Source organism: Peromyscus maniculatus, chromosome 9 (genome assembly GCF_049852395.1).
Source record: "Peromyscus maniculatus bairdii isolate BWxNUB_F1_BW_parent chromosome 9, HU_Pman_BW_mat_3.1, whole genome shotgun sequence".
Classification (NCBI taxonomy): domain Eukaryota; kingdom Metazoa; phylum Chordata; class Mammalia; order Rodentia; family Cricetidae; genus Peromyscus; species Peromyscus maniculatus.
Genome location: NC_134860.1, coordinates 5964462 through 5985436, shown reverse-complemented (window position 1 = coordinate 5985436; position 20975 = coordinate 5964462). Strand labels below are relative to the sequence as shown.

At 42.1% G+C, this 20975-nt stretch overlaps 1 protein-coding gene and 1 long non-coding RNA gene across 6 annotated transcripts in view; one reads left to right on the top strand and one right to left on the bottom strand.

Moving 5' to 3' along the window:
• The window catches only part of LOC107401188 (disks large homolog 5-like), a 31793-nt gene extending 27733 nt beyond the window's left edge, over positions 1 to 4060 (bottom strand). For 2 of the 3 annotated variants that reach the window (XR_013042160.1, XM_076544242.1), the window contains exon 1: positions 3654 to 4060. The gene's annotated coding sequence lies outside the window, so the exon portion shown is untranslated. Of the gene's footprint in view, positions 1 to 2923 lie in introns of all 3 variants that reach the window. The other variant, XM_076544243.1, reaches the window with a different exon arrangement.
• Positions 4061 to 7347: 3287 nt separating this feature from the next.
• LOC143267228 (uncharacterized) overlaps positions 7348 to 20975 on the top strand; it is a 36126-nt gene continuing 22498 nt past the window's right edge. The window contains exons 1-4 of one of the 3 annotated variants that reach the window (XR_013042172.1): positions 7348 to 7491; positions 9336 to 9451; positions 10835 to 11422; positions 14927 to 15087. This is a non-coding gene — a long non-coding RNA (uncharacterized LOC143267228). The other 2 variants (XR_013042171.1, XR_013042173.1) reach the window with 2 other exon arrangements.

Here is a 20975-nt window from a genome sequence, read left to right as displayed (position 1 = left end):
TTTATCACAATAAAAAGTTAATTAGAACTCTTGACATATTCTCAGGGCATGCTCTCATAGTCCATCCTTCTTCCAGCCTGTAGCCTCTTTTTTCACCAATTATAAAGTTTCTGGACACTAAAATCTATTGCAATATCAACTCTACCAATCACACCCACTGCTTACATTTCTCTGTTAAAGTGGTTTTTTTTTTATTTTTTCTATCTCATATATCATGTTTCTCTCTAATATATCATGCTTCCCTACTTTATCCTTTTAAAATTATCTCTGGATGTTCCTGCCTGTTCCACTTTAAAAATTATCCTTTGCCCAATAATAGAACATTTATGTTAAGTTCCATAGAAAGTGTGGAATATATATTATTTAATAGCATGCTTTTAAAGTGTTCTTATATAAAATGTCTTTATATATATATATATATATATATATATATATATATATATATATATATTAAAGATTTATTTATTTATTAATGTATACAGTGTTTTGTCTGCCTGTATGTTTGCAGGCCAGAAGAAGGCACCAGATCTCATTACAGATGGATGTGAGCCACCATGTGGTTGCTGGGAATTGAACTCTATACCTCTGGAAGAGCAGTCAGTGCTCTTAGCCTCCATCTCTCAATCTCTCCAGTCCCCTGTCATATATTTTAAGCCCTTTGTGAGTGGAACTGTTTCCATGATTTCTTTGTCAGTATGTTTGTGACTGGTATACAGGAAGGACCCTGACTTTTGTGTGTTAATTTTGCAATCCTTCACTTTTATGAATCTATTCATGAGACTTAAGGGACTTCTAATAATTTTAAGTTTTAATTGTTTAGAATTATATCATCTGTAAATAAGGACATTTTGACTCTCCCTTTTCCATTTATATCCCTTTTATCTCCTTCAGTTGTCTTATTGCTCTTGCTAAGAGTTCAAGTACTATATTGAATAGGAGTGGAAGGAGTGAATTTTTTTGTTCCTTCTTTTTTTTTTGGAATTCCTCTGAGTTTTTCTCTATTTAGCATGACGCTGTTGTGGGCTTGTTGTACAATGATGTTATTATGTTGAAACATATCCTATATATCCCTAGATACTACAGGACATTTATCATTGATGAAAGTGGATTTTACAAAGCCTTTTTCTTCATATACTCAGAGGGTCATATTGTTTTGCCTTTTATTCATTTTATGTGGTGGAATAAATATGTTGATTTGTGTATGTTGAATTATCCTTGCATGTTTGAGGTGAAGACAACCTGACCATGGTGGATGATATTTTTGATGTGATCCTGACCTTGATTTGCAAATATTTTATTGAAAATTTGTATTTATAGGTTCATCAGGATAATAGGCCTATAATTCTATCTATCTATCCATCTATCTATTCTCTATTTACTATCTATCTCTCTATCTATCTATCTATCTATCTATCTATCTATCTACCTGCCTGCCTTCATCTCTCAACACCAGGGTATCTCTGACTTAAAAAAGAATTTGTGAGAGCTCCTGCTTTACTACTCTTTACTGCTGAGCCATTTCCTAAGCCCCTGACTTGCATTTGCATCTCATTTTAATTGTTGTTTCCCCATTTTTAATATTTCATTTTTTATGTATACAGGTATATTTCCTGCAGGTATGTTTGAGCACCACATTACGTGTGCTCCCATTATCCCCTCTGTGTGTCCTTGCATTTGCTGCAACCATGGCAGAAGTGACTGCTCTCCACTAGACCAAGCAGCAAATGCTGCATTCTTGAGGAATCTTCAGTGCTCAGCACTGGCCTCAAAAGTCTCTCCTGCTTCTTAAAAATGAACAGATTTGCCTTACAAACAAACAAACAAAGGAAAAACTCGCGGTTCGCGCCACCTGGCACGTTCCTCCCTTTGAGGAGTTGCGGATGCTCACGAAACCCAGCATTCAGGAGGTGCTCGGAGGAGCTGCCAGCCCTTGACAAAAAGATGCCACGAAGAAAGAAAAAAATTAAAGAAGCCTCTGAAAGCCAGAACTTGGAGAAGAAAGATCCAGATGCCAGCAGTTGTGTCAGTATAAAGAAGAAGTGTAGACTGGAGGACCTACTCATAGTGATCTCTGATAGTGGAGAGGAAGCAAAAGAGGAGAATGGACTGCAGAAAATGAAGAGAAAATAGTTGAACAGATCAAAGTGTTTGGCTAAAAGAAAAATTAGATGTCAGAAGAAGAACAATTTGCTTTGGCTCTCAAAATGATTGAGCAGGAAGCTAGGGGGGTAAACAGCCAGGAGGAGAAAGAAGAGGAGCTCTTAAGGAAAGCCATAACTGAAAGCCTGAATGTAAATATATGCTGTGTTGAAAGTTTATGGGATTTATTAATAATGTTCTTAGTTACTTAGTGTTTGGTATAGTTTTATTAGAAATGAGATATGGTAGTTTATAGAATTTTCAACTAACTCTATCTCAGTACTTTTTTTTTAAGTGAGCATTGTTGAATTGCTGGTTAATCCAATTTGAAGTGTTTTGTTGCTGTATTTGTTTGCTTCCACTCCACAGATTATTTCAGTCAATGGCTTTAAAGGATCATAGTAAGTGGCCAGCTTCTGAAGAGTTGCAGAATACCAAGAATTCCAAAGGCCAGGTGTTTACCTCCCCCATTTGTGGGGACAGCAAAGAAAAAGAGAGAAAGAATGGGCAGTTTTAAAAATAATCAAATAAGGGATTGGAGAGATGGCTCTGCAGTTAGGGGCACTGGCTGCTCTTCCAAAGGACCTGGGTTCAACTCTCAGCACCCTCATGACAGCTCACAATTGTTTGTAACTCCAGTTCCAGGGGACCTGAAACTCCCCATGGCAAAACACTAATGCACATTTAAAAAAAAAACAAAAACAAAAAAATAAACACCAAATAATGTTAAATTATGATTTGATTATATGCAATAGAAATGATTTTAAATGTTAAGGATACTTGCCAGTGGCAGAATCTGAGACATCCTTGATTTCTGTTTACTTGTTAGCTTGTTTGTTTGAGCTGGAATCTCCTAGAGTTTTAAGGCTGGCTTTGAACTTGTAAGTTCAAGCGGTTCCCCACTTCAGCCGTCTAAAAATCTTAGGACTACAGGCATGTATCACCATGTGAATATATATGTCCACTTCGAATCATTCTTCATACTATATACTCTTCGTACTAGAAACAGTTAGTAAATATATATAGGCATTCACTTCACATTGGGGAATTCATTTGAATTGGGCTGCTGTATTTTGAAGAGGAGAAACTCCTAGGGACAGTGCCTACCGTTTTTGTTCTTCCTCTGACTCTTCATATACAGCTATTTTAATAATAATCCTGGTCTGGTACAGGGGAAAAAAGTGAAAACTCATAAGGAAGGTCTATGGTTTAATAATTAAGCTGTGAAGCAGATGGCCCGGAACATCAGCTTGGATCTCAGCCTGCCACCTAGCCGCTGTGAACCCACTTTCTGGCTGACAACCTCGGGTCAGCACACACTGTCTCCTTGTGCCAGGGAAAAGTTCCTGAGAGGAGTCAGCGCGGGGCTTCGGGAGGTGGCATCTTGGCTCAGGACGCCCGTTCTGACACTGCTCGGTTCATCCCACTTTCTCTGCTGCAGTTCGAGGACCCGGTAAGATCTGAAATCCCATCCTGGAACTTCTCTCTCCGCTCCCTTCACAACTGTCCCTCACCTGGAACCCTCTGGGACCCGGGACCTCAGCCTCCACCACCGGCCGCGTCTTCCGTTTTCTTAGCTATATCCGTCTCCCGGAACCGCTCCTTAGCCATGGTGCCGGCTGCTGGGCGCCCTTCTCGGGCTCCGACTACAGAAACCACTGTCGCTGCAGCTTCCCGGGCGCTTCTGGATTTAGGGCTCAGGGAGCAGCCGCTGTCCCTCGGCCACTGTACAGCACCGCACGTGCCGCTTCCTCTTCTGCCCCGGGGTCTGTCCAGAGAGGCTTCTCACCTGCTGCTGTGCGACCTCCCGCTACACCGCCACCTACTGGAGCGTTCTTAAAATGCACCAGGGCACGCTAATCAAAAAAGAAAAAAATCCCCTTTCTGGTGGGTTTCTCAAAATGACAGTGAAATGCTGCACTTTCTCATCTTAAGGCCAATAAACAAAGGAATGAATTAATTAATTAATTAATTAATTAATGAGTGAATGAATGAAAGAATTTTTTAAATGACACAATGATTGTCACTAGGGCTGATTACAACAGTAGGGTTGAGGGACAGGTTCTTTACTGAACCATGGGCACCTCACCAGTGTTTACACCATTGAAGAATATGTCTGTCCTCACCCCCAACAACCACTACCTGGCTATAAATCCTCAGGTGAGGCTTCACGAAGCACTCCCCCATAAGATAAAATATTGACAGTGGCGGTCCTGTGTGGATCTGTTGTATGTTTGGCTCATTTCCTTGACCTGAATTAGCTAAATTGTTTCTAGTATCAGCTTAATGATCATAGGAAAGGAGAAGCGATCCCCTTTTAAAACTCAGTTTTTTAATTCTGTGTTGCACAGCATCTGGATACAATTAACAAGAGACAGGCTCCTTGTCCTTGGGATCATCAAGCCCCAATGGCTATGAAGCTGCACTAAAAACCACCTGCTTTTAGTGGTGCCACAAATAGCTGCTTGGCTGTTCCTATTGGTTCTAGTGTTGGGATAATGTCTCCTGCTTTCATTTTGAACTTCCTGGAGTGGCTTGAGACACAATTGACCATCTTCCCTTGCACAGGGTGAACACCTGGGTATTACCAGGTTTAACCTGGCCAACATGAAGGAGAGTGTGTTGGAGCTGGCCTCCTTTGAGAAGATAATTGACCATTTCTTTGATGCTGCTTTCTTTGGGCAAGAAAGACCGAGTATGTGGTAGGTTTGCAGTGTAGACGACCTATAGCTTAAAGAATGAATGGATTATTTGTCTCCAGAACACAACTAAGGCATCCTGCCCTCGCTCTCTCCATTCTGTCAGCTCCTTTCAATGGAGACAGTTTTTGAGTTGCAAATAGAAAATATGGACCCTGAGTCAGTGAAGACATTTTAGTCCTTGAAGCTGTACTTGGCCACATTGACAAACAGCCTACATGTTGTCCAGGATTGACAGAAGGTAGACAGTGGAAGAGCCTCCAGGTGTAGCAGTAGTGTAATCTGTGGTCCTGCCTCCTCGTGAGGCACTGGACATCATTTTAAAAGCCACATAGCCCAGAAAATGGGGAGACAAAGGTGAAAGAGAGAGAGAGAGAGAGAGAGAGAGAGAGAGAGAGAGAGAGAGAGAGAGAGAGAGAAGGTAATGGGAAACCCAGGCCTTGTGATGGATGCCTTTTTCCCAGGACTCAGGAGGAAGAGGCATGCACATTTCTGTAAGCTCAGGGCAGCCTCCTCTACATAGCAAATTCCAGGTCAGACAAGTCTACGCAGTGAGACCCTGTCTTCAAAACTACACCAAAATGAAGTGAAAGAAAAGTGAGGAGGGTTAGAATGGGAGAAGCCCATGCACAAGCCAGAGTATACATGTCAGACACCAGGACAGAATCCTAGCATCCACCAACAACACCTTTGCAGCCTGGGTACAGCCTCTGTCTGCCACTCTACTTAGAAATGTCCCCTGTCTCTCTGTGTGGAACATTCTAGCCCAATGTTACATCTCTCTGTGTCAATTTTATCTTGGCTTTGATAGCAACAGACTAGTGAACCCTGAAACCAAGTTGAATGCAGAGTCCAATGCTATTAATAAACCCGAGGAGGCTCTCTCCTTAGTTACCTGAAGCATGTGTTAAAGGAGCAGAGGAAATCAGGTGGCTGAGACACCTATCTCCCATCAGAGAGACGGGAGACCTGAGACCCCTGGCAGGGGCATCTCAATCCAGGGCAAAATTCCTTGGGGTGTCATTGAATTGCTTGCTTACATCCTTTCTTAATCACTTTCTTAGGTCTCAGGGTGACCTGTTCATTCTCTATGTCTTGTCACAATGCAATTTCACTTGTGTTCATCCATCAAAGGGGCATCCAAGGAGCCACCACCCACTCCAACCAGCCTCACAAAGAGGCAAGTGAAGAAGGTGAAGAGTCTGACCACTCAGCCCCAGCTGATGACAACCCAAAGGAATCCTCTGAGAGATCGCCTCATCTTAGTATCTGAAGGATCCTTGGACAACAAGTATTTACTGTTTCATAATACATGGTTACTGTCTTGGTTTTACAATTTCACCCTTTGCTCAAATGTCTAAAATATTGACGTCTGGGAGGCTCGGTGCACCTTCAGGGTGTCCCATTGTCCAACACAATTTCTCTAAATGCTTCCCTGAAGCAAAACCTGGCACATGGGCAGGAGTGAGATAGGGACATAGACTGTTCTACTTCCTCCAAATGAAAACCAGAGCCTGTGGCCTGAATCACATAACTCAGGAATTGAGGCAGTAGTGTGTGAATTCCCAGCATGAAATTGGAGAGATCCTGTCAAGTGGTGGCTAGTGTGAGAATGCTGTAATTTGTATTGCTTGCCTGGCAAGATATTGTATGCTGGATGATCCTAGTAGCAGATGCAGAGGCCTGGTCCTACATCTTAAAATGTGGCAGCAAGGCCTGGTACTGATGTCTGCTGCTCTTGGTCCTCTCTGAGATGATACAATGGCATGCATGAATTTGGCATTTCACTGAGAACATTCTATCCCCTTCCCTCTCTGTCTCTGTTTTTCTTTCACTTCTATCTCTCTCTGTATCTCTCTGATTCTCTATTTCTGTCTCTGTGTCTCTCTCTCATCCCTCTATCTTGTCTGTGTTTGTGTGTTTTTCATATGTGTCCCTCTTCACCCTACAATCCGGGGTCTGTGTTTGACCATGAAGAGTTGCTTATCTTGGTATCTAGATGTGCTCTCTATTGTGGACTAAGAGCCCCATTTTGGGCAGCATAGCCCTTTGCCAGTCTGTTTATCTTGCTGCCAATGTGGAATGCCTTGGGGGAATTTATGAAGCTATCATGATATTGCACCCCATCCTCAGAAATGCTCATGATGTGATTTTTAGCCTCCATGTCAATATAGGCACTCTGGAATGAGAATCTCTGATTTGAAAACAGAAGAAACATCACAATTTCTAGTGGGTCATAACCTGTGATAGACTGTGGGAACTCCATAGCAAGCTAGCTGGCATGACTCCTGAGGGAGCTCATTCAGTCCCAGCTGCATCCTTCTTAACACCCTGCCCTTGCTGGCTTGTGGCCAGAAGTGCAAGTGTAAGAAGCAGCTGGAGGTCCATAGGAGCTCGAGTACATAGGAGCCAGGAAGGGGCATCTCATGGGTTGAAATAGTACGGAACACACCCTACACTCATATGCTATGTGACCTGTATTCATTGAATTCTTTGCTTCTGGGTCCAGACTCTACCACAGGCCAAATTCTTTCTGTGAAAAGCTCAAGATGGAACATCAGTAGGTCATGTCAGACCTGCAGAATTTCAAGAATGAGAATATGGAGGCCTCACAGAATCTCAGTGAGCTGACCAAGGAGAAAGTCTTCCTTTGGTAAGTGCTCATCTTGGCAGGGACCCCAACTGTTGTACAATGTCCAATTCTCATTATCTTTGTCTCTGGACTGCAGGGTCTACAGATCTGCTTCTAGTTTTTCTGCTTCATAGCCAGCAGCATTAAAGTAGATTTGGACTATGCCTCTTTACTCAGTTTTGCTAAGGGTTAGAGAAACTGTTAGCTCCTCTAGCACCATATTGTCATACTCAATAGCCTCTGGATCAGTGATTATCAACATTCCTAATGCTGTGCCACTTTAATACATTGCTTCATTGTTTTGATGGCCTCAAACCATAGAATTATTTTGTAGCAACTTCATAACTGTAATTTTGCTACTGTTATGAATTTTAATCTAAATGTCTTCATAGGACATCTAATATGTGTCCCTTGTGAAAGGTTCCTTAGATCCCAAAGGGTTCACACACACATATGAGAACCTCTGGTTAGGTAGAAGAGCAATTGGCCTCACGAGAGGGTTGTCAGGATCTATGCACCCTTTCGGTCTCCCACTTCCTCAAGTGTACTTGCACATCACCTGCTGGTGTTTCTTCATGACAGGTGATTAGGACAAGTGGGGTACTCTTCTTGTTTTTGGAAGTGCATGGCTTTCTGTTATTTTAGGGGGGTTTCATAAATAGTTTGATTCTTGCAGGAAATAGCTGTTCTCTGCTTTTTGTCTTGAGCGGCACTCTCATTACTGTTGAAGGTGCTTGTTTACATCTTCCTGTGAACCTGGGATAAGGTTGGGTTGCTGAGACATGGACTCAGGGGTGACCAGTGGAGGCTGGCAAAGTCTTACTATTTGGAGTGTGTTTCCAGTGATCTGCAGAGCCGGCTCCTGATGGAGCAGAGTCAGTTGAAAAAGAAGTTAGACGTGCTGAGGCAAGAGAAGGAGAACTTACTGGAAGACTGGGTCCTGCTGAAGTACCACTTGGGTGATTTGCAAGTGCTCAGTAAGGATCAAGAGGAGACCAGTGCCCTCCAGAACCAGCAACAGGAGGTAGGACAGGCAGCTGGGTCACAGTTAGGTCAGCACCATTTACTTATGTAACCTTACCAAGTCTACCCATCCAGACACCTGTGCTCTATCTCATTACTTTCCTCCTCCATCCACCCATCCATCCACCCACTTCATGACATAAAATTGTTCATTCTGTGTCTGTGCATTAGTATTTCTGGGAAGTGAGTCTCCTCTGAGAATCTTGGTCATTGGCATGCGATCCCTGATACTCTTCTTGAACTGGTAGTCAAAGAGGAGAAACAGATCAATCACTCATCACACAGCTACATGTCATTATGATGGGAGGATTGCTGTACACAGACTTGAGTTCAAGAGTAAAAAATTCTCTAACCACCTCCACACACACTGACTAAGCAGAGTATGCTCCCCTAGGCCATTTTAGTTCCCAGGGATGGAAAGCTGAGTTTGGGGACTTTTCCTAAAGGCTGGTGTGCTTATTCTAAAGATAACTGTCCTCTATCACTTTGTTGTTTTTGTCTCACTCTTTTTCTCAATCTATCTCTGTGGTGAGTGTGTGTGTGTGTGTGTGTGTGTGTGTGTGTGTGTGTGTGTGTGTGTGTGTAAAATAGAGGCACATTTGAGTGCAGTGCATATTTCATGTGGATGACATCTAGAGGAGACCACTGGGTTTCTCTCTTTGTCAGTCTCTGTCTTATGAACTTGAAACAGGCTTTCTCATGTTCCTATGAAATTGAAATTTGGTGAGACTGACTTAATAGCAATATCTTGGGATTCTCTGTGTGTGCTTGCACTTGTGTGAGAATGTATTGTCTATACTATACTCAACCCTCCACTAAGGACACAATCTTGTAATGAACAGGAGCAGCAAAGAATGGAAGAGAGACTCCAGAGCTTGCTGAAGCAGAGGGAGCTGGTCACACAGCAAAAACACTGGGCAATAAAGCTGCAGCATCATTTGACTGTCTCCCAGATGAGGTAGGAACCCAGGCTGAAGTTGGGGTATAGAGCCAACTGGGTCCCCTGTACCAGAGCTCTCTGTCCTTCGTGGGCTTTTGCTTATCACTAAGACTCCTTGCTCCAAGCAGGGGTAGACCAACACAGAACTCAGAGTATTATGCTGGTCCTATCAACAAGAACTTCTGTCCAGCAAACAATATGTTTGATACTCCCTGGGTCTATACTCGTGTCCCATCTCTCCCTTCTGATCTCTCTGGTATGTTCTCAGCAGGCTTTCCTTGAACTCAAAGAGCTCTGCCTGCTTATGCCTTCAAAGTGATGGCATTTAAAGTTATGTCTCACCATATCTAAAATTACATATTTATTCAGGAATAACACCTGTAGGGATGAGATTCACATCATTGTCACTATTTGATGTCACACTGGCTCTCTTCATTGTCTGAGCATTACCCATGTAAAGTGTACTGGGGATATAATAAGTTTAGTCATTGGCAGGATGAACTCAGGCAGATGTCTCTGCTGAGAATTGTTCAGAACCTTCCCAGAATGTTTTGGAACAGACTTCTCAGGGAGTACCAGGATATAGTTTCCCAGCTGTAGACCTAAGGATAACACAGCTGGTTTTTTTATTCCCAGAGTTCATAAAGTGGCAATGTTCTCAGACACATGAATCAAGAAATGCTGCTCTAGCATGACAGGCTCTATTTTGCAGGAGAGCTGATTTTTCCACATGACCTTATTCAGCTGTCTAGTTTGCAAAGTTGTATTAAGTCTCTATATAAAAATGAGGTGGTCATTGAAAAACTCATCATGAACAGTCTGTGTATCTCCACTATGTGGTTATGTATGACTTTAATATGCTATTCCTTTTGTTTAAATGATGTCCCTAGACTGTAGGAAAAAGGCCTGTTCTCATAGAGCACAGAACATACATTACTCATATAAACATCTGATACTTATGGGCAGAAAAGAATTCAAGGTCCAGCTATTCTGTGACACTTATCTCTTAGGGACACAAACAATGACTGCTGCCAAAGTTCAGTGTTGACTGTTCAGCACAACTGAGTTTCTGTGATGTCAGATTGGCAGGTCACATGGCAGACCCCACCAGGAATCTGCCCTAACTGCCTTCCTCATCCAGGTCAGAAAAACTCCTACATGAGCTGGAACAGTCCACAGCTCAGGATGAGAGCCTCCTGCCCACAGAGCTGCTGCTACAGCAGGAGCACTAAGTGTCATCAGCAAGTGAGCCACCATGACATCCCTTCTCCAGCAACATGGCATTTGTGGGGTGGAGTTCTTCTTGATTCTGGTTTCCTATGTGTGAATAGGCCCTGACTTTATCTAACCAGTGATCCAGCAAAGCTGTTTTAGATCTGATTGCCTTTTCTTCTCTGACAGCATCCTTTACAAGAACTGAGGAGGTTGAAGGAAGCCATACTCAACCAGAAAGCCTGACATTCTCCACTCTACAGTCAAGGCCTCCTCAGAACAAGACATGTACTTCTAGCTGTAGAATCACAAAGAGGAAAATATCAACCACCTTGCAAGTGGTCCATCCATAATCTAATTCACGTGTCTCTCTAGTTATGGAGTAAGGAAACCATCAGGAAGACGCTTGAGATTAAAAAAAAAAAAACACCAAGAATTTTGCAGAAAAAGCTGACATTTACCAGCAAGTGTTCCCAGTGAGGGCCACAACAACGTAGAGAGAGAATTTGTTTCAATTCACAGTTGCTCTGAAACTTTATTGTTATAAACTTTGATTAGCCAACTGAGTCCCCAGCTCTTCATATGTGGATGGAGATATGTCAGTGGAAACTGTGTTGATGTCCTGTTGCTACCCAGACAGACCACACAAAGGAAGCATAATATTCTCACTCCAGTCCAGTGCTAGAGCTACTCAATTTCATGAGCATGTGATGGTGAAGAGAATTGTTCTGAGAGATGTTTTAGGAAGGATGTCACCATGAGCTTTTATGTCTTTTGGTAAGAAATGCTCCCTGTGTCATTGTTTACTCTTGAATGGGCACACAGACACATGTTGGCAGACAGAATCATATAGTGGCCAACATGGCAAAAGATCAACTTTGACAAGGGCTTAACCTAAAAGCCTCAGAGTGGCATGACTGCACTTGTCTTGAAGAGACCATGATGCCAGTTATGGTTGTCTTCTAATTTGTGCCCAAATCCAACCACATGGTATAGGATAGTGCCACTAAATCTGCAAGAAGAGAATGTTTCTTAGTGTAAATAGTTTTGGTTTGCTGTTGTGGTTGTTTCAATTCAGGTTTTGATATTCTTTGTTTTGTTTGGTGTTTGATACTTTTTGGTTCTTTTGTTCTTTCTTTGATTTTATATTTGGCTAAGGATATATACTGGACATACTAAATGCCCCCTTTAAAGCTCCTATTGAGTCGAATTTCTGTAAATTCATAAATAAAAAAGCAATTTCCAACTCTTCATTCTTAAAGTAGCTTTAGTAGTCAGATGTGTATTACACTCCTATAACCTTAGAACTCAACAGGCAGAGATGGATCTCTGCAAGTTCCAAGAGGCTTAGGCAGGGTTGCAAACAGGGATGGTGTCTTGGGTGTGAATCACATGGCCTACAACATGAACATCCACTTCATGATGGAAAAAGATCCATATTCAACATATGACTCTACATGATTAGCTATTCCAAAAAAAGCAGAGACTAGATACACACATGTTCATGTTCATGACATGATAATTCATATCATATTTTTTTGAAATATACCTGTGTTTTCTAATGCATCTCAAGAAATGAGAACATTTCTTATAGGAGTATAAAAAATGAGGAAACTCATAGTTATCTGCCTCTTAGAGGCAGTGTATTAGGAGAGAGACTGTCCCCTTCCTGGCAGCTCTGAGTGCCCTGAGCTATCGGTGAGGAAGGGGTGGTGAATCTGATGACTAAGTTTTGTCCTGCATGACTTTTCCATCAATGTGAGGATCTGAAGCATCCAGAAAGTACTTGGACACCCCACACACTGCCTGTGTGCCTGTGGATAGTACCAGTTTTCCTCTGGCTCTGACAAAAGAGGACTGAAGACTCCGAAGCCAAGTCACATCATGGGCAACAGTGAATAATCCCAATGAGACTGTCTTGTGGGTCACCTTGTGCAGGGTGGCAGAGGAAACCAGGTGACCTCTGAGACACCCACTACCTATAGAGAGTTGGTAGAACTGATAGCCATTGTAGCTGAAGTTTTCCTGTGTCCCGGCCTGCTGGCAATCAGGACAAATCTCTCCCACTCATGTCCTCCAAGTAAACATACAAAGACATATTACTTATAAACTGTATGGTTGTGGCAGGCTTTCTGTTATCTGTTCTTATATCTTATATTAACCCATTTCTATAAATCTATACCTTGCCACGTGGCTCTTGACTTACTGGTATCTTAACATCTCCTTCTCATCCTGGTATCTGGCAGCATCTGTCTGCCTCAGCCTTCCACTTCCCAGAATTTGCCTCTCTGCTTGTCTTGCCTATCATACTTCCTGCCTGGCTACTGGCCAATCAGCATTTTATTTATCAATCAATCATATCAATATATTCACAGCACAGAGAACATCCCACAGCAAGCCACAGAGGGCCACTTGTCTGGGCTTTTAGATCCTGCTAGGACAGTCTCTCACCTGCCAGTCACTTTCTGAACATCCTTCTTATTGATTAGGGATCTTAAGGAAGGGAAGAGCCATTCCCTGGACTGTTTTTGAAAAGTTAGTTTTCAACTCCCTACACATAAGTAATGAAAAGGTTCTAATGAGGCAGAGAGAGCTCTCTGGCTTTGTAAGGAAGAGGTACTGAATGACATCCCCTGTGTCTCTGAGAATAATCCTAGAAAGGACAACTGCTGGCTAATTGGGGAAGAGCTCAGTAGCACATAGGTTAGGACTGTTGGCAGTGACCCTAACGGTAACTTCCCTGAACATTCTATTGCACCCTGGAGAGCCCTGAGCAGCCTCTTGATGTCACCACTGTTGAGGCAACACCAACTGCCACTTAGGGCATTTGTGCAGTGCCTCTGGGATTCACAAAGACATGTTGGTGAGACTGAGAAAGCTACTTGGGAAAGAGAATGGACATCCTGGAGAAGAGAGAGAAGCAGAAGGAAGCTGATTATCTGTCTCAGGGTAAACATCAAGAACTAAATATTCCAGGGGAAGGTGCAGTCAGTTTTGTGCAGGGGATGGGGAGCTCCCTGGAGGAGGTAGGCCTTGAGCTGGGCCTTTCAAGAATGGGACTTAGCAGCTGGGAGACTCTGGGAAACAATGGGCCTATCCTGCTTCTCTGGGTTCCTAAATAGCAGACACAGAGAGGGATTGCTGAGGTTTGTTTGGCAGAGATCCAGGAATTATCAAGTCTGCAGTTACTGTGCTGGGGAAGCTCCTTAATTTCATTCAGAGTGGAAACAGGGCATCAAGAGGCACAGGATGATAGATGAGGGATCCCTGTCAGGATAAGGTGCTGCTGAAATTCAGCATCAGTGGATTCCTTTATGTTCCATGGATATCTGATGCTATTGACAGGTAGATTAACTCCCCTGGCATTCACCAAGCTCCCAGCCATTCAATTGCTCTTGGTCCTAGACACAGGTGGTCAAGGCTTGGTGGTGCTAAGCACTATGAACTCCAGGACTTAACTTACATCATATCAGATATGAGCTGGTGTTGTCCTCCAAACCAGAATTGCTGGACTAGCTTATGACTTCCAGAGCCCATGGGATTGCACTGGGTATGGAGGCACATATCTAGACATTGTGGTGGGGGACAGGGATATGACTTATGTGCCTCAGCTTGAGGATAGATGCCCTGTTCTTCCAGGACTCCACAGATTCCAAACATTCCCTCTTTCTCAGGCCTCTACTTGGGACTTAGTGTAAGTATTACAGCTTTAAGGGGAATGGCTTCCCCAACAGAAGTGTTACAGCTCAACCCCAGCAGGAAAGGTTTCCCCAGTGTAAACGTAACAGCTCTGTTCTGGTAGGGGGAGGTTTCCCAATGCAAGTGTTACAGCTCTACTCTGAAAAGTATCCTGGCAATCAGGAGACAAGAAATACTACAAAGTTACACCACACAACATGCCTCACACAATATATTTATTGGGAGAGAAAACCCCAAGAGGGTGACTCCTCTGCTTCTGAGAGAAGCCACAAGTATTTGAGGAGAAGGCAGGCTATATATGGAGTTACTTGAGAGTGGGGAACTTTCCAGTTTGGCCTGGGGTTGGTGGGACTTTTGTGGACTGATCTTGGGGCAAGCTCAGAGATTGGTAGGATCCTTTTTCCTGACCCTGGTCATGGCCTTGGGAACAAGTCCGGGTCAGAAGGTTCTTTCCTTGCCCTGGTCTTAAGGGTTTCGTGGTTAAGTTCTTTCCATGGCCCTTTTACCATACACTTAGCCTTATCTCCCTTGGCCCTGTGCCATTCAAATATACAATTACACTTGTGTTTTATCTACCTCCAGGGACTACTGGAAAGGCATCATCCCAACTCTCCCCTCACTTAGCAGGATCTGGGGATGAACAAGGTGGAAAAACTGACCATTCAGCTACAGAAGAAGACCTGTTAGAGGAATGAACTACTTGGAATCCTGGACCATAATACAAACAATGATTTGAAAAGCAGGTAGTTGTTATGCCTAATTCTCTGCTGACTGTCTTGAAACCACTGTGTCAAGTCCAAGATTTCTCAGAGAAAGGATGAACTCCATGGTGTCCTCATGCCCAAATTAATTTTCCAAAGTGCATCTGAGAGGCAGAACTTGATGCCTGGGTAGGGGACACAGGCTGTTCTGCTTCATTCAAATGAAAAGCAGAGCCTGTGGCCTGAATCACAGTATAGAAGCAGTAGTGTGTGGTTGCTCATTATGTATTTCAAGATGTCTTGACAGGTGTTGGCATGTGGGAAGTACAGGGAGCTGTTAATTTGTGGTGAATCTTTAAACTTAACTAGCAGGTGATTGTGTGCTGATTGCTCTTGGTAGAGTGTCTCATAGTAGGGATAGTGGTTGTTAGGATAATAAAGGGGGAATTATAGGAGTGATTGAAAAAGATAGAGAACACATCAGAGGGTAACATGGTCAAAGTCATACTCAGAATGCAATGACAGTCAACAGGATTTAGATTATGTGTTCTTAGACATAAGGGTGATAAGCACACAGCAGTTCTGTCCAGGTAAGTGTGCCTCACAGCTGATGAGTCAGTGAAGAAGAGGTTGCCTGAGATGTCCTTGAAGACTGACAGGCCTGCAACAAGACCGTTTTCAGTAAGAATTTGTAATTTAGTTCTCAGGCTTGGGCAGTGGGTGAAGGGAGTAAGGAGCTTGTGTCGAGGCTTATTGCTTATGTGCAAGAATTTTGGTAGTCTGCTGATAATTGTAACTTTACACCATGGAGATCCAATAAGATACAGAGTGTTATTCCATTTTTTGTATCTGTTGAGGTTTGCCTTGTTACTGAGTATGTATTCAGTTTTAGAGAAGATTCCATGAGGTGCTGAGAAGGTTTATTCTTTAGTGTATGGGTGACATGTTCTATAGATGTCTGTTAAGTCCATTTGAGTCATAACAACTGTTAGTTCCCTTCTTCTCTGTGTAGTTTCTGTCTGGCAGACCTGTCTATTGGTGATAATGGGGTGTTAAAGTCTCCCACTATCAGTGTGTGGGGTTTGATATGTGATAGAAGCTCTAGTAATGTTTATTTACAAATATTGTTGGCCTTGTATTTGGGGCATAAATGTTCCGAATTGAGACTTCATCTTGATGGATTTTTCCTGTGATGAATATGAAATGTCCTTCTCTATCTGTTTTGATTAATTTTAGTTTAAAATCTATTTTGTTAGAGATTAAAATAGCAAAACCACCTTGTTTCTAAGGTCCGTATGATTGGAAAAATTTTTCCCAACCCTTTAGTCTGAGGTAATATCTGTCTTTGAAGTTTAGGTGTGCTTCTTGTATGTAGCAGAAGGAGGGATCCTGTTTTTACATCTATTCTGTTAGCCTGTGTTTTTTTTATACGTGAATGATATGAAGAGATATTAATGACCAGTGATTGTTTTTCCTGACATTTTTGGTTTTGGTGGTGGTGGTGTGTATGTGTTTCCCTTCTTTGAGTTTTGCAGGTATGAGATTATCTACTGCCTGTGTTTCCATGGGTGCAGCCTACTTCCTTGAGTTGGATTTTACCTTCTAGTACTTTCCGTAGGGCTTGATTTGTGGAAAGGTATTATTTAAATCTGATTTTTTCATGGAATGTATTGTTTTTTCCATCTATAGTGACTGAAATTTTTTCTTGGTATAGTAGTCTGGGCTAGCATCCATGGTCTCTTAGTGTCTGCAGAATGTCTGTCCAGGACCTTCTGGCTTTCAGGGTCTCCATTGAGATAGTGGATGTAATTCTGATAGGTCTGCCTTTATGTGTTACTTGGTCCTTTTCCTTTGAAGCTCTTAATATTCTTTCTTTATTCTGTATATTTGGTGTTTTGATTATTAGTTGTGAGGGGACCTTTTTTGGTTCAGTCTATTTGGTGTTCTGTAAGCTTCTTGTATCTTCATAGGCATGTCCTTCTTTATGTAGGGAATATTTTCTATAATTTTGTTGAATATATTTTCTGTTCCTTTGAACTGAAATTCTTCTCCTTCTTTTATCCCTAATATTCTTAGTTTTGGTCTTCTCATGGTATCCCAGATTCTGTGGATGTTTTGTGTTCAGAATTTATTGAATTTGAATCTATGTCCTCTATCATATCTTCAATGCCTGAGATTCTTTATTCCATCTCTTGTATTGTTTGTTATGCTTGCAGCTGTATTTCCTGTTCATTTACCCAGATTTTCAATTTCCAGAATTTCCTTGCTTTGTGTTCACTTTGTTGCCTGTATTTCAATTTTCAAGTCTTGAACCACTTCCTTCACTTATTTGATTGTTTTTTTTCTTGGCTTTCTTTAAGGAATTTATTCATTTATTTTCCAATTTTTGTTTTTTTTTTACTCCATTTATTTAAGAGAACTTTTCATTTCCTCTTTAAGGGCACAGATGCTGGGAGAATGTCAAAACAACAAGCTGAGGTTATTCAGGAAGAGGCAAGCCTTATATACCCTCCACCCTTCCCTGGGGAGGGGCCCTGAAGAATATGCACCTGCTGGTGTGACATAGTTGCCTCTCATTGGTCCAGGTCATCTCCAGATCATGTTTCAGCTGCTGTTTTAAGGCCCTTAGGCAGACTCAGATTGGCTCTCAGTATCTTTTTTTTACTGGTTTGGGCCAGCTGGCCCTCAAGCCTGTTAGGGATGAGTCATCCCACCCTGCTCTTCTTCCAGTTGGTGTGGGTGGTGCTTGTGCTCTAGGGGTTGCTGACTTTGAGGGGGATGATTGGCCAGGGATAGGATGATGGACTCAGTGGGCTTGGGTGTGAGTGGGTCTTGGAGTTTACAGGGTCCAATATGTGGCATCTGTGGTGGCGAAGCTTGGCTGCAGGACTCTTCCTTGCTGGCCCACTGCTGGGGTAAGATGGGAGTGGGGCATGGGATGTGTCCCAGGGCCTAAGGCCTAGGGACTGGGGCAGTTCACCTGGGAGACCAGTCACTCACCTCTTCCTCCAAAAGGTGCAGGTTCAGCTGGTGCTGCTAGGGGCTGCTGATTTTGCAGGGGATGGTTGGCCAGGGAGAGGATTGAACTCACTGGAATTGCACCAGGATAAACACCTCTCTCCTTAGGCCAGTGGTTCTCAGTCTTTTTAACACTGTAGCCTTTATACAGTTCTTCATGTCATGGTGACCCCTCCCCAACTATAAAATTATTTCATTGCTACCTCATAACTGTAATTTTGATGCTGTTATGAATTGTAATGAAAATATCTGATATACAGGATGCCTGAAACTTGACCCATGTGAAAGTGTCCTTGCACCCCCCCAAAAGGGTCATGGCCCACAAATTGAGAACCTCTCCCTTAAGTCATGCTTTCTGGATTTGCATAACAGTTTTATAAAATAGGATAAAATATTGTAGACAGAAGTCAAATCAGGTAATTTACTATAGTAAACAAGCATATCATTTTACCTCTTAAGTCTTTATAGAGAAGCTTAAATAATAGTTAACATCAAGTTTATACACAGTAGTAGCATCTGCTATCGGAAAGCTAATGTACACTTAGCTACCTGGTGTAATTCATATAAAAGATGATGTAGAGTTAAGTATTTGTTATGAGTACAGATCAAGGTCATCTTTTAACTTTACTTGAAAACGCCAGTTCAGTGAGATCAGAGTCAGCCAGTTACCTAAGCAAAAGACATCCATGGCAAAAACAGACCCAGATGGCAAACATAGCTTACAGCTTTCTATAAACAACCCAGTTCCCTATAGTAATCATTCCCAAACTATTATCAAATATCTATTCTTGAGTAATCATGAAACTATTAAAAACAGTTTCAAATATTAGAGGAAGCACTTGCTCACCTTAGTGAAGAGACTTTCATGGCTTAGGGGCAATAATGTGACAAGAGTCAGAATAATGGATTCAAGTTATATTGTGTGGCAAACGGCACTATAAATATTTACTTAAGATCTTCCTTACTCACCTAGACAAAGGCTGAATGTCAGTACCACCCTTTCAGTTCACAAAGCATTTGGACTACCAACTTCCTAACATTCTCCTGTAAGTCCTGTTTGAAGCAGTGTGGCCTCCTTTTGGATGCTGATTCTGATTTTAGTCAAGGATGAATCAATCCATTGGTGTGTATACTAATTTCCACATATACAATTTTACATCACCTTACTGACACAATACTAATTTCATTAGCTAGACAACACAGATTGTTTATACTTTGCCTTGTCTTGGTTACTATATGCATATGCTGTGCCTAAAACTAAGAATATTAATATTATGATACTATTATCACTTTTATCCCTGAGAACCAAAAATTCAAAATTCAAAGCCCTGGCTTTGAACCCCAAGTGTCAATGTGAACACAAAGTGATTTTTATCTTCTTTATATATAGAAAAATCTCAAATGTAATAGCATTGTAAGACGTTAAAATGTTCATGTCCAAATGTCAGATATCAATTATGTCCATTATCAGTTTAAATATTTGAGTAATTTTATTGTTTGTCTTGTCAATTTTGAGTAAGTTCACCAACTGTAATTACAGGGACTTCTCATAAAACAGCACAGCATCCAGCCTAAATGTACCCATGTTATATGGACTTGAGTTATACCAGCAATGTGATCCCTATCCCCATTCAGCTGCCAGTGCTCAGGATATACAATGAACATGTTAGACTTCATAGATAGAGCATGCAGTCACAAAACCTAAACCACGAGGAACTACATACCAAATAGTCAGAGCTCCTCCACACCGCAGAAAACTGTCAAGGACAAAGGAGACAGAAAGGAAATGTGTGGGTTCTGAGTATTATGACAACAAAAACAGTAAACTTCAAGAACAAGGAAGTGACTCGGGATTTAGAGTTTGATGACAATAAAGACAGATATGTGTGGTGATATATTATGTATCCTAATAAAATTTGCCTGAAGTTCAGAGAACAGAACAAGACACTAGATTAAAAAGCAAGGCCAGGCAGTGGTGACACATACCTTTAATCCTAGCACTCGGGAGGCAGAGATCCTTCGGGATCTCTGTGAGTTCAAAATCACCCTAGACTACATGAGATTGATTCAGTCTATGAGAGAAACAGCCAGACAGTACTAGCACACACCTTTAATGCCAGTACTTGGGAATCACACACCTTTTATCCCAGCGCTAGGAAGGAAGTAATATGGCTGGGCAGAGAAAGGTATATAAGGCATGAGGAGATAGGAACTAGCCTTTTTCAGCTAGAGGCTTTTCAGATGGAGAGCCTTTCAAGCTGAGGACTCAAAGGCTTTCAGTCAGAGGATTCTTTGAGATAGGATCTCGCCTGCCATTTGGCCTGAGGATTCAGTAGCAGATTTGTGCAAAGATATTAGGTGACTATAAGACTCAGCAAATTGGTTGCTACTGATGAGAGAAAGAACATTGCCATTAGATGGGGCACCTGAGGGGCTTCTGAGGGACCAGAAAGTTCTCTGTTAAATCTGCCTGTTGACCTGGGCGGTGGTGGTGCACGCCTTTAATCCCAGCACTCGGGAGGCAGAGGCTTGCAGATCTCTGTGATTTCGAGGCCAGCCTGGTCTCCAAAGCGAGTTCCAGGAAAGACACAAAGCTACACGGAGAAACCCTGTCTCGAAAAAAACAAAAATAAAAACAAACAAACAAATAAATAAATAAATAAATCTGCCTGTTGATTGTGAGACATCCATTTATCATGAGTCACTTAATTCTACATTTGTTTTGGGTGTTTTATGAGTTTGCTTTTAAAATACAGCAAGGCCTGGGGTTGGGGGATATGGCTTAATTGAGAAAGAAACTGTACAAGTCTGATGAGTTCAACACCAGCATTCACTTAAAAAGTCAGAACAGTGGCACACATCTGTGATTACATACCTCTCAGAAGTATGTAGGGCAGAGATTGGAAATTGCC